The sequence below is a fragment of the Ornithodoros turicata genome, chromosome 1 (genome assembly GCF_037126465.1).
Source record: "Ornithodoros turicata isolate Travis chromosome 1, ASM3712646v1, whole genome shotgun sequence".
In the NCBI taxonomy this organism is placed as follows: Eukaryota; Metazoa; Arthropoda; class Arachnida; order Ixodida; family Argasidae; genus Ornithodoros; species Ornithodoros turicata.
Genome location: NC_088201.1, coordinates 161,599,355 through 161,610,151, shown reverse-complemented (window position 1 = coordinate 161,610,151; position 10,797 = coordinate 161,599,355). Strand labels below are relative to the sequence as shown.

Here is a 10,797-nt window from a genome sequence, read left to right as displayed (position 1 = left end):
CGAAACATGTGCCGCCATCTGGACAAAGTGCCGCACACTAAAATTCTTTGCGAATTCGCAGATGAAGGGCTCGTCGTTGTCTCCAAAGAAATGCCATTGACAACAGGAAAACAAAGAATACAACATTGACTGTGCTTACTCTATTCGCGAGCCCTGCATGAAGAAATGCCCCCTTAAATTTAATCTCCCTTCATCGCTGTATGAAAACCAAAGAAAAAAACGTGAAGGAAGTTGTCCCCTGCGTGGCGTGCTGCTCACACACAAAAAAGAAGCCTAACTGCCATTGCTTTTCAAATTTTGCAGAGCTCATGGCTTGTGGCTCTGAAGAACAAGTTTAAAAATGAAAGGAGGAAACTGCAAAACAACCATGAAGTGCAAAAGCAGCGGGAAAAGTTCGGGAGCCATCGGCGCCGAGTTAGTAGCGAACGTGCCAACTCCGAGCTACAGTGAACCAGGCGACAGGTACAGGCACTGTTGCTGTTGCTCGAATTTCTCCCATCATGGGAGCTATAATGGGTTTGCCGCTTGTTTTTTACTTGGAACGGTTTTTTTGGGCCACCATGCACTCTTGTTTTGCTTTGCATGATTATTAGCTTTGTAGCTTTCGAACCACACTTTTGTCACATGCGCTGCATTTCTGTAGCTGCCAGTTCTTAATTTGAAGGTGCAGCAGTATCCATTATACTTAGGGCCTGACTTTTTCGCGTTTAATCCGAATCCGACCGATATTTCCCCCCCCCCCACAACGACATTAGAAAAATTCGAGTTTAACCCAAATTTACCCAAAAACCCATTCCAAAACCAACTCCTTAAGTCAGGCCCTAATTATATTTCACTTCACATTAATTTTTCTTAGAAATGACAAACACCTTAGGGCTTGTGCAACATCGTTTGGAGCACATCATTGATGGGACACTGATGGGACATTGATCAGAGGACCCTCCACATCAAGTGTATTCAACATTCCTTTTTTTAGAATATTCCACTTGGGACAGATCATGAGGATGATGCAAGCCTTCAAGCACACGAAGAATGGCTGAAGACTGAGCACAAGAAGAGGAGCCCCAATGAAGAGCAAATCAAGATACGCATGGCAGCAACTTACAAAGGAAGGTGCGCAAAGCTGGCGGTAATGCCTGTGCAAGCGTCATTAGAAACATACCCCTACATAATGATTGCAGAGCGGGTAAGATCACCAGCAATTGTCCTCGATGCATATTATAATGGCTTGCTTGGCTATCAGTTTTTCAGAGACTTCGAATGTGTCACGCAGCGGCTGGCTCTCTCTGCGGTCCAAGATGGCATTCAAGAGGTGGTCAATCTTACACTCAAAGGCACAATTTCCACCAGCAGTTCACTTCTTCAGATTGTGCAACAAATCCCCCACTTGGATGATGTCTGCTCAGCACGAAAAAAGCGTAAGCCACTACTTGTTGTAGTGTATGTTTGCATACGGCAGCCATTTGGTAATTACATTTGTTCTGTCACAGACATTTTTGCTGTTGCTGCAGTGCGCATCATGTGCCGTTGCCTACGTGAGCCGGATGGCATCTCGCAGCTTTTCATTCATGAAGACGTAGATGTAAGTTTTTTTACTTGTGTACAACTTTGTCACATAGCTTAGGTTGCTGCTTAGTCATCGGTTTACATGAGACTGTGCATTAATACAGTGTGTGAGAAGGGTACAGTAAAAGCCTGTCAATTTGCCACTTGCGAATTCGAATTTCCAGATAATTCGAACATTCATGGTCCCGCCAGCTTCCCATAGACATCTATCTATAATGCCCCTCATGCCTCACATGCAGATCTCTCCTACTAAGGATAATTAAAACTGAGTGCCACCTCCCATGTAAAAAGGTAGCCTGCCAAAGTGATTTTTGCCATCTCAAAACTACCACCACTGATGTAAAAAATTAGAGCTGGTGCTTGTGTGTGTGGGATGAGGTCCGCCTTAGGAGTAGAACAGAATTGCACAATTCCGCGAAATTATGTGGCAAGCGTCTATCTCCATGCAGCGTACCGGAATCCATGAAGTTCCGCGAAATCCTAATAATTTTGACGGACTTCTTTACAAAGGAAACTTTGGGCGATTCCAGTTTTACCAGCGCTGGATATGGCTCTATTTCCTTTAACTTTTGTTAATACGAGCGCCTTTTAATTCAAACTTCTTTTGCGTCCCCATGAAGTTCTAATTAGCCAGCTTCTACTCTATCAGCTTTCGATGGTAATCTTATCTGTATTGTACAGGATGTCTGCTTTAATTGAAAGCAGAACACCTCACTAGCAGAGCAACAAAGGAAAACTGGATGACATCTTTGTGGTATGTACTTGCTTTACAAGGAGGCGCTACAGCACCTGTTTATAACAAAAATGCCACAAAAATATTTTTACAGCCCTGCTCATGAAGTGTTGTTTCCAGTGGAAGCAGACACCCCGTATTTCTTGCATTGGGAGGCCATTTGTTTTGTTATCCACCGTGTTTCTTCATTACCTGCCGTCGAGTTAATTGGCTAGTCGTTTCCAGCAGCATTGTGCTAACAACTGCATGCAGTGACAGTGGCCATTTTGATGCTGTGTATGCCACAAAGCTTCATCAGCCTGTGCTGCCACGTAATACTTGTCATTTGTTCTTCTTTATCTTCCATATTCCTATCATATGCTGCTCTGTATACTAATGAGCCTCTCAGGTACGATAACATCCCTTGAGCTCAGTATGTTGCTCTTTGGTTATGCAGTGTCTTTTTTTTTATTGGAGACAGCACGTCACAAAGAGAGCAATAAAAGAAAACTGGAGACTGTCTTCCTGCTAGTTGAGTTAGAGACAGGTGGTACTTGCTGTAGAGCACCAGTTTTTAACTGAAGTAGCAGAAAAAGTGTGAAGTGCTGTGTTTCCAATAAAAAAAAAGAAATGCTGTGTAGGATATTCTTTACTGTAATACTCAACTTCTGGTAATTTGTGTTTCAGCCTGAAGACTTCCCTTCGACACCTTGTGTGCGGTACACACGAGCATCTCTAGAGGAGGCACAACAGATGCACCTGCTAGTTGAAAGCCAGGAACTTTTTCGAATCATCAATGCAGAAGACGGTGTGGCCGCAATATTTGCTGCCTACTGGCTCTTTCAGGCCATGTATGATGCAAAAGTTTTCAACGTCCTCACGTATACCGAACACCAGTGGTTTAAGCTGGGTGTGACAAAGCCCAGAGCATCAGTCATCCGGCTTGTGAACAAAACTGTGAGTGGTTTGTGAATGTTCATGACCCCATTTAGTGCTGTAAGTTATTTTTTCAGCAGGTGCTCATCAACTAAAGCTTCCTTTTCTTTTGCTGAGTATCCTGTATAAAGTATGAAGAAATACTTCTTTTTTTTCCCCCGGAGGTCAGGGTTGCACGTGGGAACAGTCATGTTACTCAACTTATTAGTGCATATACAGTGAGATGGTGTTAGTGCATTTTGTGTTTATGCTGCATTCTCATTAGCATGTTTTCTTCAATATTGCATTGTTACATGCGAAGGTGTGTCAGCTGTTCCCTGCCTAGTCATATTACATGTAGGGTGCCCCAGTAACCGTAAAGTCAGTCTTACTAATATTCTATGCAACGTAAAAATATGCAGTGAATGGCCTGTCGGCGACCGAAAGTTTTGCCACGCATTATAGGTAGCTTTATTTCATTTCAATTCGTGGAAATTCAGTTTTCTAACTTCGAAATTTGCCTGGTTAACCTACCTTTAATTTTTCTCATGGAAATAGAATGTCAGTTCCCAATTGTCCTGATTCTGCAAGAACGTACAGTCCCTAGCACAGCGAAAATTAGTGACGTAATTGAGCGAAACTGAGCACTTGGCTCCGCCTACCTCTGTTGCCCCCCCCCCCCCCAATTCCTGAGCTCGAAAAACCCCAACGAAAGGAGGAAAGGCCACCACGACTAGCCAGGAAGAGAGGATTTTGGAAAAAGCACGTCACTTTTCGGCAGCCGTGATACATGTGACTTTACGGACGGTGATTTCCGATCCTGTTCCTCCAGCTGGGCGTGACAGCCTTTCGTCGTTTTTCTATTTTTTTTTCTTTTTTTTTTTTGCGCTAAAAAGGGCGATAAAGATAGGCGGAGCCAAGTGCTTTAGAAAATTTAGGAAGTTCAATTTAGAAAAATGAATTTCCACGGATTGAAATGAAGTAAGATTACCTGTGACGCGTGGTAAAACATTCGGTCATCGACAGGCCGTTGACTGCATATTTTCATGTTGCATAGAATATCAATTTTAGACTGCTTTCATGGCTACTGCGACATGTATATCCTGCCACAACATTGTTTGTGTTGAGTAACTTTCTCTTATTTATTGAGTATTTATTTTAGTCAGAGCTTACTTAGCCACTTAGCCACTGACTTAGATATGACTTTTGGTTTCACCGTGCCAACAGGTAGGCACTGCTTTGGAAATTTTACGTCACTGTTCAAGTGAATGTCTAACACAATAAGCACATTTAACTATAGTTGGAAGTTCTGAAAAAATGGATGTTGGATAGCAGTCCGCACAACTGCTTTTTAAAATTTTGCCAGCAGCATACAGAGTACTGTTTATGCTACGTTCATTATGGTTGTAACATACCCGTACCTCAGAAGAGAAAGTGTTCCCTTATCAGTATGTCAGCTATCTTGGCACATGTCCTGAAACCCTGTGGTCTTGTGCATGAACGGACACCCATCTGGTTCCAGTATTGCCATCTTACAAGTGCTATCATCCCTGTGTGCTTTAGTGGCAGTGGTATCAACTTATTTGTGTTAGAATTTTATGAGACTATGCAAATAAAGTGTCACATATCGTTATTTTCCATCTGCATTTTCTTTCAGGCACACATTTTTCTCACCTACACCCTTCTTAGTAGGGTGTAAATTTGGCAAGGGGTGTTGATATACACCTCAAAAGGAGTCAGTTATGGTACCTGGGGTGTAACCAAAAAAAAGGAGTATAATTACACCATTTTTGGGAGGGTGTAAGGCTGGCCAAGGGTGTTAAGATACACCTAAAATGGAGTCAGTTATGCTATGTGTGAATTACACCCCAAAAGGTGTTCTGGAATTAACAGTGTTTGGCGAATGAATGACCCATCAGGATTGCCTGGTGTCGTTTTTTTCATAGAGTTAATTTACATTAGTCACATTTGTCAGCTGAGCATAACAATGCTCAACTAGTCCATTCCTTTCCGTATGTCACTTGGAAATCATTATGCATGCAAGCATTCTACCAAAAGGTAGTACATTCGACAGCATTTTTGGGCGCTCAGTATCGATTGGAATTTGTTCGTAAATTATTGCAACTTGATATTTTGCGTTTGAGTAGTTACAGAGTCAGCCGGATCAGGGAATATAAGTAACTGGAGTTTAATATTTCAGTATTATTTCAAGAAGTTCAACAATATAACCCGTATTCACCAGTCGACTTAAACCATTGGTTTAGTGACGTCGGGTTTAAATCGATCACGTGATCTCTCCGGCTATGAAGCGCCATCCAAAGGGTTGACCACAACGCATGCGCATTATTCACATTGTCACGCGACGGTTGAGGGGAGGGAGAAAGTAGCAGACGACAGGAGTGCGAGGGAGGGAAGGCTCCTGTTTTTTTTTATTTTTTTATTATGAGGTTGTTACGGAAGAAAAGTTGAGATGGCGCTGCTGCAGGTGGTTGCGGAGTTGCGGATCAGGGTATCGGTAATCGGTGGTTAGATCTACCTCCATATCTGTTAATGACAAGCTCCGCGAGATGTGGTTGTTATGGTCGCTAAAAAGGTGTACATAGTCAGCGTTTGCAATGTTATTTGAAAAACAGAAGTAGGTATCCTCGCGGAGGTGATCGTTGTGCTATTGTCAGTGTTTAGTCGTCGATGGTGGTTGCGTGTAATAATTTCATCCGCATCGACCATCGCTTATTTATCGTCTGTTGTGCGATATATGTGGTGAACTGCAACGATCAAGATTGCCTCTCGATTGCGGGGGCATTCCTTTATACGCTTTCGAGCCTGGTGTCATGAGCGCAACGTGTGTGCAAGTGTTTGATCACTGTGGGCTATGTAAACAGAAAGAAAGTTGATGCAAGGATGGCCTTATGCTGCATGGGACTCCCACACGCACAACTTTTACAGTGTTATCGTTTTAAGAACTCGACGTGATACTTTCAACGTGTCACAAACCTGCAACGCGTTAGATTATCTCCTTGCTGGCTGTGTTTCTTTGGAGCGCGACTGATACGGAAGACTTACTCAGGGTGCTGCCTTGTTTCCGTCGTCGTCCTGTGTGTGTGTGTGTCTGTGTATTTCGTTTGTTTGTTTAGCTCTGTTTTCGTCATGTTACCCAGGGCGTCCTTGCTTGTGAGCGTGGAAGTGTCGTGACCCCCTGTCAGTGCGGTGCGTTGCTGTGCTTAACTCTGACCTCTTTTATTTCTGCATTTCAGCATATCAGATTATTGTAGAAATCACTAAGCACTAAATTGATTGTTCTGTTCAGCCCACGAAGATTCATCGTTACGTTGTGACTGTCTCTTGCTCTGATGAAATTTCACGAAATAGGAACATACCTAATGTATATATTTGTCATTACAGTTACTGAGCATATTTGTCATTTGATATGATGCATTCAACATTGTTAAAATAAATGGCCACACTTTAGTGCCAGCACACTACGTCTGAACCATTCAGGATTTGTAGTTTAATGAGACCATGTACACAAAATACAGATGTTAAAATTAACCAAATATATCATAAAGAAGGAGATGTTATACCAGTTTGACAAGTGGTGTTCAAAGGATAGAGCAAACAGGAATGGACCAAAGAAAACACATACAACAGCTGCAACATCAGCTACAAATAAGCCTGTGCTGTTATTTTGTTCAATAATTGCATTGTGCTTATTTCTTCAACTTCATATATTATTGAGGGAACACTTTTATGCAACTGGTTCGGGACTTGCACATTTTCCATGCTCATTCTTTACAAGCTTCTCTTTCAACTTCATACTGGCATTGTAAATTTCACTAGCATTATCATCGCACCATTACATGCCAAACCACCACGACCACCAATGCTTAAAAACTCCCTCCAGCTCATGCCATGCCATGCTAAAATACGGCTGCCAAGAGCACATCATGCACTAAACAAGTGTAGCAAGGCAGGGTAGGTCGTACGAGTTATGGTGTGTAGACAGCCAAAAGACGCGGACAGAAGGACAATGACACGGACGACTGCATCATGCACTACGCTCTGTGAAATCACTCCTTATCTAAGCTTTTAATTTAGGATTCCTGTTCAGAATGAATTTGCGTTAGTGATGCAGTTAGTTATCGCTCCACTCTAACACAGATCACTCAACTTTGACTGTGAAATGACATAAGAGGCCTGTGTGATGCCATGAGAATGATAACTGCCACTGTATAATTGTGTAAACTTATTTTGTTAATTTTTATTTCACCACTTGCTTGCCATTTTTTTAGTTTTCCAGTCATGGAATAGTTCTGACTATTTTCCCAGTTTTCCATGCCTTACTGGATTGCAGACATCCTGAGATATACACGGTGATTCAAGCAACTGGGCATTCGAGGATTACATGTTTGTGACTTGCCTCGACTAATTCTCGTTCTTTACACCGATGATAAAGCTCTGAAAAATTATTGCGCAGGCTGCATTTCTGCACTGTGTGGTTATGCAGTTTGACTGTACAGCTTTGTATTGAGAGATTGTGCTATTTCTTGAGAAACGACACAGTGGAATATCAAAGCAAGGCACACCTAGAGGTGCTCATTCTAGCATGAAATCTCTGTAGTAGCACTGATCATTGTCTGCTTGCTTTCTGTATTGATCTATAGCAGACAGTGACATGAAGTTCACGATGGACAAATATGCACAATGCAAATAAGCTCACACAAAGAAAGAAATGCAACTTGAAATCACGTGCATCTTAACTACAATGTGCTGTATTACTTTTATTAAAATTTACATGTTTGTATATCTTTCTTCCACAATTTCACTTATTTTTTGAACCACTTTGGTAGTTGTCACTTTGTAGAGGCGGACATATTCATCCAGTTGTGTCAACACAAATCTATGCAACTGGACAGTTTAATGTAGTGAGCATGATGTACTGCATCATCAAGGACAAAGTTTGGGAGTCCTTCCGTTGGGAAGGACAAAGTTTGGGATGTATAGGACATAACACTGAATATGTAGTAAAATAATACAGATGCCTCTGCATGACAAACCACCTAACTTCAGTAACGAGTGATGAACCTGCAGTCTTCAGGCAACTTCAGGAAATTAATACATGATGTATGGGGAAATGGTTCAAAAGATTTACCAGCACCCAAAGCAACAGTTTCACAAGTGCCGGCCAAATGCATTATGTTGGCGCCCAAAATAAGCATGTAATTATTTCGTTCCACTTTACTGAACTTTATGCTCCCCTAAGAAAATGAAAATGTGGGAGGAGAGGGGGGGGGTTCTGAAAAGAAACAGAGGTAGTGTGAATTTCCCGTTAAAAAGAAATGAAAAAATTTTTCACACTTCACCACAAGATTTATGAACCTATGGTGAAGCAAGCTCTTACACAGACATGTTTTTCGTGTGTTACATGAAGGTCAGTTGTATTGGGGATGGCATGGTATGTGATAGGCCTAAGCTAATGCCAGCCACATATTTGTATAGCAGTAAATTTTCTTCACATGTGACTTTGAAGAACTGCTTACTTGAAACAAAATAAATAACCCGGTGTGACACATATACAATCTAATGTCCCAGGCATTTGGTGCCAGTCATTCAGTGAAACTAGTTTGCACGAGATGCCACATATTCTCCTGGTGACGATGAGGGGGAAGGAAGCTTTCCAGCGATAAATGTATGTCATGGTGTCGTGTATTGCAACAGCATTCAGGCACTGTTTCGAGTGACAGATCCATAGATGTTAACACCATTTGTCGCTGATGACACATTCTTAGCCACATCCGAACTTTGTTACCGTAGTATTCCAATATTCTGTATACCCTCCACTCACTGCTTTAGGAGTGGAGTGCGAGTCAAGGCAGAGGAGAGCTGGTGTGAAATGGGAGTACCCATTCTGCGTAGTTATTGTACAGGACATGCCGTACGGGAAAAACTGTGGACCCATAGCATGCACCTGAGCTGGTGTAAGGGGAACAAGTTGTAACATAGTTGAATGTACAGTAAGGTATTACATATATGCATATTAGAAGTGGATATTGGTTTGGTTCACTATTTTTGAACTCAGCTATTCAGAACACGTTGAAGACAGGCACAACACCAAATTAGAGGCATTGTGGCATTCGTGATAAATACAAGCATGATAGCAATGTGCATGCGGGAGTATGTTATAAATCATGTAGCATGATTCCATAGGAATGTGTTTTCCCATTCTTAAGATGTACCTCTACAGGATAAGAGACTACACAACAAGAGTGCACTGATCACACTAGTGTAAAGCTGCAGTGTCGTCGAGCAATTTTTAACAGTCCTGCTCACAGAAATGATGCAGAACAGCATGCATACATTTTAGCTTGAAAGAAAAGCCTTGAGCTTCAGGAGGCACAAAAGGGACTCTGTTTTTCTGTTTAGTACTATATTCACACTCAACACCTGAGTACATGGATAAACTCTGTCGCCATATGACAGCTATCAACAACATAAAAGGAGATGCATAATGTAGAAACCCCGAGACTAGGGAACACGAAGGGACAGACACAACAGACTTCGTGTTGTGTCTGTCCCTTCGTGTTCCCTAGTCTCGGGGGGGTTTTACATTATGCATCATCTAAAAACAGTCCAAGTACCGGGGGTAGACATTTATTAAAATACGTAGGCCACACCGGCAGCACAACAGAGAAAGCGGCCCCCCCCCCCTGTTTAAATAGCTGACGCGTGACGGATAGACCTCATTCTGAAGATGGGGCCTGAATAGGCCACGAAACGTTAACACTTAGTGCATATTTTAAGTTGTTTTTATCCTGTTGTGCTGCCGGTGTGGCCTACGTATTTTAAAAAATTATGCATCATCTTCACCAGCTCGCTTGCTTCCTAGCCATTCTTTCATTATAAAAGGAGAGATAGTGTAACATGGGTGCATGTTTACCCTGCTTTACTACTGTCATCAATATCCACATTGAACACGTGCACACAGAAGTTAACTATGCAGCCATATGGCCGCTGTCTACAACATAAAAGAACAATAGCTACTGTTAACATGGGACCGTGCTCTTTTCACGTTCTCGTGTGCTCAGTGTATATACAAACAGCTGCACTGGCAGGACAAATCTGTACCCATGCTAACAGAAGCTAACTTTCTTTTAAGTAGTTGACAACAGTCACGTGGCCATGTACAATATTTCCATGCACTCATGCTACAGTTATGACAGAACCACATTTCCATTTTGATGTTGCATGTACCAGCTGGCTACTATTATAATTATCAATACCATCTATTGATAAGTCTGTACCCTATGTTTTGTTAAATCTATCTGGAAGGTGTTATTATCAGTAATTGCAGTTGATCTAATTTTCAACTTCAAGTGCAATGCAATAATGAGCAAAAGAGCTTAAAGTTTCTGTACACATTGCCATTGATTCCTATGCAATTCAGCTCTTTTGCAGTAAACCTCAGACATATTAGTGGAGTCAGCATGTGGAATGTAGCAAGAGGTTTTTTCCTTGTGCACCGTTGCTTACTTATGCTTTCACGTCACCTCACCATCTAATTGAGCAGGGTATCGAGAGTGCATGCCTCTATGAAAAAAGTCATCCTT

At 41.9% G+C, this 10,797-nt stretch overlaps 1 long non-coding RNA gene across 1 annotated transcript; it reads left to right on the top strand.

Moving 5' to 3' along the window:
* Positions 1–1,393: 1,393 nt before the first annotated feature.
* On the top strand, positions 1,394–2,997 carry LOC135372156 (uncharacterized). Its single transcript, XR_010415849.1, has 3 exons — positions 1,394–1,418; positions 1,491–1,582; positions 2,966–2,997. It is a non-coding gene; the product is annotated as an uncharacterized LOC135372156 (long non-coding RNA).
* Positions 2,998–10,797: the final 7,800 nt, after the last annotated feature.